We start from the raw sequence: 7,755 nt of genomic DNA on the forward strand, positions 1-7,755 counted from the left end.
TATATATATATACAATTCGGTTTTCGAGAACACTTATCCACCACTAAACAACTAGTGAGAATTATTGAGAATATTAACCAAAGATTCTTCAAAAAAGAAACAATAGCGCTCCTGATGTTGGATGTGGCCGAAGCCTTTGACCGAGTCTGGCATCAGGGCCTCATATAAAAGCTCATAAATTTCAATATCCCCAAAGATCTAATACTACTAATTAATAATTATCTGACAAACAGAACCTTTTATATTAAGATCAATACAGTATTTTCTTCCGCTAGAAGCATTAAAGCAGGAGTTCCGCAAGGTTCAATTCTTGGCCCTGTGCTCTACCTAATTTGGCAGAAGATTTAGAGAAGCAATTCAATATAAAAATTGTATCCGTTAAAAAACAATTGGTAGTTATGGATTTTTATTATTCCCGGAAAAAAACTGAAAACAGAAATTTATTGTTATCAGTTTTTACTCCGGTGCGCCGCCCGATGAGACATTCTAGCGTGACCCACCGGTGGGTCACCCCGGCGTGAACGTGCTGAAAAAGCTTATAAAAAGTTGAGAAAATAAATTCGAATTTAATTGCTGAAAAGCAATAAAAGATACCCTATGTCTAATAGAATATATAAATAATTTTAACATTTATTATTAACATTATGTGGAATGAAATTACTAGAATATTTTAAAAATCAAAATGGTAGAAGAGAAAAATTTTGAATTTAGTTTAATCATGATTCAAAACACATATATTACTATTCTTCGCACATTGGGTAAATATCTAACTTGCATAATTGTGTAAATTCGACCTGAAAGAGTTTATGCATTTACCCCTTATTTTTAAATACTTTTACAGAATTAATCCTCATGACAGTATTTTTATGATGTTCACTATTTATGTTGCTTGGCAATGAAGGTAAAAATAAAAAGTGGGTAAAAAGAATTACTTTTATTTTAGTTCTAACAAATTTTGTCTACAATTGTTCTATGCATTCTCGCTATAATTTAAATAAGAAGTGACGAATAAAATAAGTTAGACTATTGCTCTGAAGTGAATTAAAACCACTCTGCAATTTATGCTAAGACAATTTTTAAAAAAGCTTTTCTCATACAGAGCGCAAAATGTTTTTTTGGAATTGACTTTTTAAAAACAAAATGTTTGTCACTCAAATTTAATATATTTTTACTATGACTGCCTCAAGTACCATATTTTATTCAGGAGTTTCAATTGTTACATTCAATAAAACGAAGTACTCTGACGTATTCTGTGCAAATTTGTTATCAACAATTAAAATATAAAAAACACGGAATGTTAGATGTTCATAAAATTTGAGATATTTTATGAAAAATAAATATGTCTCAGTGGGCAATATAAAATTGTTTTTAACAGTAATAGGTGCTAGGGATAAAAAGTACGAAATATATAATATTTAAAAAATTTTTAATATTATATAAAAGTCAAATATTCTTGACTGTTATAGTGATAAAAGATAAAAAGTAAGGAATATTTGATGTTTATAAAATTTCAAATAATATTTGAAAACAAAATAACCGCAATCTGCTATCTAAAATTGTTTTTGACAGTCATAAATGATAAGAATTAATAGTACGAAATATTTTATGTTCTTAACGACTGGATGTCCTATTTTAAAGTCATTACAGAACATTTATCTGACAACTGAACTCTCTTCCAAAAATTTCAAGATGCTTCTTCCATAATCCTTCTTCGATTCTAAATCTTTCTTACAAATTATTGATTTGATAAGCTAAATGCTTATAACATGAAAATATGTAGAAAGAAACGTGTAACATTGCGTCGTATTTCATTAAAATCACGAAAAACAAGCATTTTGCTCAATCAAATGCTTATTTTCGGCAACGCAGAGAATTGTTGTTGTCATCGACCATTAAGGCAGAGGAGGTGCGATTGTTTTTATTTTCCAGTTTCACCATCTGTGGCCTAATATTCGATTTCTGTCTCCCCCTTACGTCACACTCGTTTATAGGGTGGACCCATTCATAAATCAATTCATTCATCCACAGATCGTAATTTTGACCTGAACCATTGAACGACCAATTCAGTACACTCAGAGGTGTAATTTTTATGGATTAATTGAGGACTTTATGATCCGACAAATTTAACGTGCACCAATCACCATTTACTACACGGGGACTTTTCGGCCGGCTGGATTCAAACTCCCGTTCTCACGAACGGGAGTCCAGCGCCCTGGCAACCAAGCCATCCTAGCTCAGAGAATTTTTGTATGAACTTCAAGTATTTCATGTGAACTTCGTGCAACTAGTTGAGTCTTTTCCATGCTGCCCAATCTCAAAAGTAGATATTTTCAAAGAACTCTACTGAATCTACTAGATCTTAGCGGTCGGTATGGGAATTGAGAGCTAATTTATGCAATTTATTCTCATAAAAAATGGAATTTTTGTTTGTTTTTTTCCAAAAAAAAACAACAACATGAATTTGTTTTGATCTTCTTGTATACTATCCGTATTCATATTTGTTATTTACAAAAAAACATTTGTTATACTAGAATAGTTGAGAGCATAGTGTGAAAGGCCAAGCAAGCGTAATTGAAAATTCATCTTTGAACTTACAAAAAATTTTATTGAGCAAAAAATAAAACAACATAAATTAAATATCGCATAACTTTCTGAAAAACATAATCAACGAGAGTATTCTACCAACACCTCCTAGAAGAAGGAAGACCTCAGCACGGATCATTTTAGTAGTCCGATGTAACGAACTTAAACTGCGCAATGGATAAAAAATAAGAAAGATGTCACGACGTTCGGGTTACTAAACTGCGCAGTAGTGGAAGGATTACGAAACATGTCATTACGTTTGGACTACTAAAGGATCGATTTTCTTGCTTATGGTAACCCGTGCTGAGGCCTTCTCTTTTCTAGGAGGTATTGATTCTATTCTCCACATTATAACACAAATATAGATGTGCCATACTCTTTCCCATACAAATTCAATCTGCGTCTGTCTTATATATATACAAGCATACATCTAATATCCAATCAGAAACACTTGCATAATGAGGGTGAAAAGAAAGTAAGAACTACGCTTATAATTGATATAAAAAAAATTTCCAAAGTAAACTTTAAAAAATTAAGAAATAAAAACAGTCTAGAAAAGAAAGAAGAAATACCTTTCTTTCCAGAGCTTAAAAACTTAATCTTTACTTTCTTAAGATTTTTTCGTCTTTCTCCCTCTTTCAGTATTCTTTCGAACTTGTGATTTCTGACTCTTGCTCAAACCTCGTACCTTCAAATTCGTAGTCTGGCAAATTATTCTTTATATTACATTGCATTATTGTTCCCCAGACGAGTTTCATCTATCGATGGGCAATTACATTTTTTTTATAACCGCCGTTGAACAACCGACCCAGTTTTTGGAGGCTTGCGACTACTAAAGTTAAACTCCGTAGCCTTCTAATTTTGAACCCAATCCAGAACACAAGGGAATTGAGAGAAATTTGCCTTCGTGAAGAACTTTTTGATGGAACTAACCCGCATTTGCGTTACATGGATAGGAAGACCACGAGAACCTCCCTCGGTTAGCCTGACGGCAAGGGGACTCAATTCCATGATCCGTCTACCATTGAGGATATTTTACGTCAGCACTGTGGTCGGTGCAAGCCGGATGCGGAATTTGTATCGACCAGTCATTGCCGGGATCGAACCCCGGTTCATTTCATTGGAAGGCGAATGCTCTATTCCTTTAGCCTCCACCGCTTATAAAGTTAGTATAGAATTGTTTTCATTAACTTGATTAATAGCATTCATTTGTTCGTTTATTATGTTGGATCAGAACAACATAGAGCTCAGTACACGCAGATGGTTACACTTCGAGTTCCCCCTACACTGGCAAACCAACCAACCAGGTTTTTGATATGTTTTACATTGCCATGTGTGTACACTTTCAAATTTGTAACGAAAGTATGCGACAGAACAAAGCGGTGCATCTGATGCGTACATTAAGTGTAAATGCCCTGCCACTTTTTTTATTAAGGCACCTTCTGTATTGTCATAGAATTGGGTCTGTTCTTTCTCAGATAGAATTTTCCGGTAGATCTAATAAAACTGTCACTTAACTTTTATCCACTCAACTTTTTATTCATTATCTTCATATAGTAATGTTTCCTATGTACAATTTATGCTCTCAATTACAAAAAAATTCGATATTTCAGGGAATGAAAATAGGGCGAATTTTGACGAGTTTACAGTGTTTGGTGATGACAACACTAATACAATTATATATTTCGACAATGGTCAAGGGTTAGTAGATTTTGAAATTTAAATTAAAGTTTTAAATTGTTTATTGGTATGTTGCTCTTAATAACAAATCAATCAATTATATCCAATCGATGAAAACCTCCAAAACGCAAATGCATTCAAACTATAAAGTATACATCAGTCATTGCTTTAAAATAAATATCTGCAGAAAAATATTTAATGAACATAAATAGAGTTTAGACCAGCGGTTAACAAAATTTTCGGCTATGGAACCCTCAATGATCTTTTTTTTCCGGTGGAATCCCGACATCACAAATAAAGTTTATTAACCCCTTCACTTGTGCACTCCAGTTAATTCGACTGTGCTAAACAGGCCAAACTGTGCACACTCGAGAAAATTCGAGCGTCGTTGTATTTTATGCTGCAATAATTTTTCACACTCGAATATAATCAAGAATTGAAAATAACATTGTGGAATCTAAGAAAAAAAATCGTTAATATTTATCATTTACATAGGATTGTAAGCTATAACATTTATTCAAGAATAAAATATATGGAGATGCCAACTTGCCCCGGACAGCAAATATATATTTTAAAGTGGTAGTTTATCAATTGTGATTCTTGATTGAATAAATTCAATTTAGTAGATTTTTATCCACCAGTATTTCTAAATAATTCTTAGGCTTACGTAATTCACCGCTCTGTATGTATGCTATAGAGCTTGGTGCAACATCTCCACATCACTCCTTAAAAAACTCAAAACATGCCAGAACAAAATCCTCAGGAAAATAACAAAAGCAAGATGGTTTATCAGAAATAAAAACATACATCGCGACCTAAACATAGATTCCTTAGATCATCACACTGCAAAGCTAAATTTCAAATTTTTTGAAAAAACCATTAATTGTGACACCGCAGGATTGAACGAAATTTTTACTTTTGAAAACTTAAGAGAAGACATAAACCTCAGACCGATGGCAGCTCATTTTTGTAGTGACGTAATTTTATCTAAAATTCAAAATATTTAATTTCCTTTTACTTCAACTGCAATCCAATTACCAAAAAGAACCACCCCAAAGATCAAAATTCAAGACGAATGGGAAAAAAGGCCGCTAACGGCCCCAGGCGCCCAGATAAATGTTGATGATGATGATGATGTATGCTATAGGAAGTTGCGCTTCGGCGATTTATTATTTATTTCCACTCAGATGAATTAGTTAGAGCCCCTAGCGGGGCTGATGCTAAGATAACCATCACATATGAGTATGAGAATGTATGCTACAGCTTTTAAAAAGCAAGCATAAGTAGTCAAATATTTGCAAAATTTTCTCTGCAGACATTTACCGTTTTTTTAATTATTTTGGCTGTTAGCATCAGGGGTGAAAATGAGACGGAAAAGAGAAAAGGCTGGTAGTAAAACCATTTTACTTCTTTCTTTTTTAAACTATTCAGCAGTATTTATTTTACCCTAAAAAAAGAAGCAGTTTTATATATATGCTAAAATTATAAAAGAAATCTTGGTAGTTACAGATATTTTTCTCAAAAAATAATGCTATAATAAAATGTCTTTCGTACCAGTTTTTTTCCCTTTTCCGTCTTGCTATATAAGGACTTTCAGCCATGGTTAGCATCTCTGCTAAAGCGCAGTATATCAAAATTTTTCCCCAAACGAAAAGCCCAAGTTCTAAAGTGTTTATTTACATTTAGAAAGATTTGATTTTTCATCGCCGATCTTTCTGATCGAAAAATCTGTGCGTTATAGGTAGTCCGATCAGACCATTGTGAAGGATGCCCACTTTCTGAACGAGTCACTTAATACAAAATCTAGTTAAAATAAGAAAGTGGTAGCAAATATAGGACTAAAAATTTATTTTATTTATGAATATTATTGGTTTGCCTTATTCACTTGTCAACCACTACAGATTCAATTCTCAAATATATATGATGAATTTCTCTCAATTACTTTTATAAAAGGTTTTTGGGTTCATGCACACAGCTGTTTCACTTTTTAAATAGTCTGCGCGGACTACTTATAAAAGATCGTGTGAAGGCTAAAGTGATGTAGGAGGTGATGGTTAAGATAATTGTGAATGTAATAAGCTGTAGAAGACTATTTTTAAACTATTCAATTATGAGGATAAAGATTTTTCATTATTTTATTATCAATTATCCTAAATTAGGTTTTATGTCCAGCAATTAAATTAGCAGTCCTTGTGCTATATCTAGTCTAATTATAAATTTGTTATTAAAGTATATACATAAGCTGAAAATGAATAAAATAAGCCGATTTGTGGTTTACTTCAGAATCGAAACTGAAAAGTTGGAAGTGTTTATTAGGGAAACAAATTATTTTATTAACTGATTTAACTATCTTATTTTCAGTTTAAAAAGCACGGTAGGAAATACAAATGCGATATTTTATAAATGATTTTTCATTTCATAATTTATTCAATATTTTGTTATTAGAAATATTATATATTATTTTTTAAAAATGTCATTTCTATATTATTCCATTTTTATATATTTACTTGAAATAATTTCATAAATGCAACCGAAAGATTAAGTAAATTTCGAATTACTGGATGGATTGAAATATAATCGGAGATTTCAAAATTCGTAACATCCGTGCCATCCTGTAATAAACAGTACGAATTCATGGGAACCATTCCACGGAACCCTAGGGTTCCGCAGAACATCATTTGGGAATAGCTGGCTAATAGAACATAAAGGACATAATAAAGAGCAAAGATTTTTCTAAAATTTTAACTTGGTTCCATAGTTGTCTATTAGTATATTTCTATGGTTAAGTATATATCACCAGTTATCTACAAATATATTTATCACTTGTGGTAACAAAATCATAGATATGTATCTTACTCAAAACAAAACGAACCCTATACCTCCAATGTATTCGACCGATCATCAGCTACGCAGCCCCTGCATGGAGCACAACCACTGTTAGTCAAAAAAAGAAACTGGAGATCACTCAAAATAAATTCCTCAGATATATCACAGGAGCCCCCAGATCCATGAGAATGAAAGATCTAAGACGAGAGTTAAAAATCAACAAAATAGATGAGCACATAGCTGAACTATGTGCAAGTTTCTTCAGAGATGCACTCTCTTGTCATACGTGCAATTACTTTAAAAATTTTGATTTTGAGCTCATCAAAGACAACATAAATTATAGCCCGGCAACCGCCTTTTTCCTATCCGACGGAGTTTTGTCCCGTAAATTTTGTAAATAGCTGTAAATACTTGTAAATAATTTTGCGCATTTATTATGTATTTCCCCTTTTCCCTGGGGCTATGTGGCTACTGTGCACCTGTGAAGCTCGGGGTAATACCTCGAAGGGAGGCGAGGCAGTCTGCCACAAAACCTCTTCTCTCTCTCTCAAACTTGTTTGTTCAATCTCACTACTTCATTTTAATTTTCTCTCAGTAAAAGATACTGAACCCCAACTTTCACCTTTCAGTTGCGCTTCGGCGATTTATTATTTATTTCCACTCAGA

At 32.8% G+C, this 7,755-nt stretch overlaps 1 protein-coding gene across 1 annotated transcript in view; it reads left to right on the forward strand.

Moving 5' to 3' along the window:
- The window catches only part of LOC107454778 (clavesin-2), a 356,878-nt gene that overhangs the window by 313,029 nt on the left and 36,094 nt on the right, over window positions 1-7,755 (forward strand). The window lies entirely within an intron of this gene.

This window comes from Parasteatoda tepidariorum, chromosome 9 (assembly GCF_043381705.1).
Source record: "Parasteatoda tepidariorum isolate YZ-2023 chromosome 9, CAS_Ptep_4.0, whole genome shotgun sequence".
NCBI classification, from domain to species: Eukaryota; Metazoa; Arthropoda; class Arachnida; order Araneae; family Theridiidae; genus Parasteatoda; species Parasteatoda tepidariorum.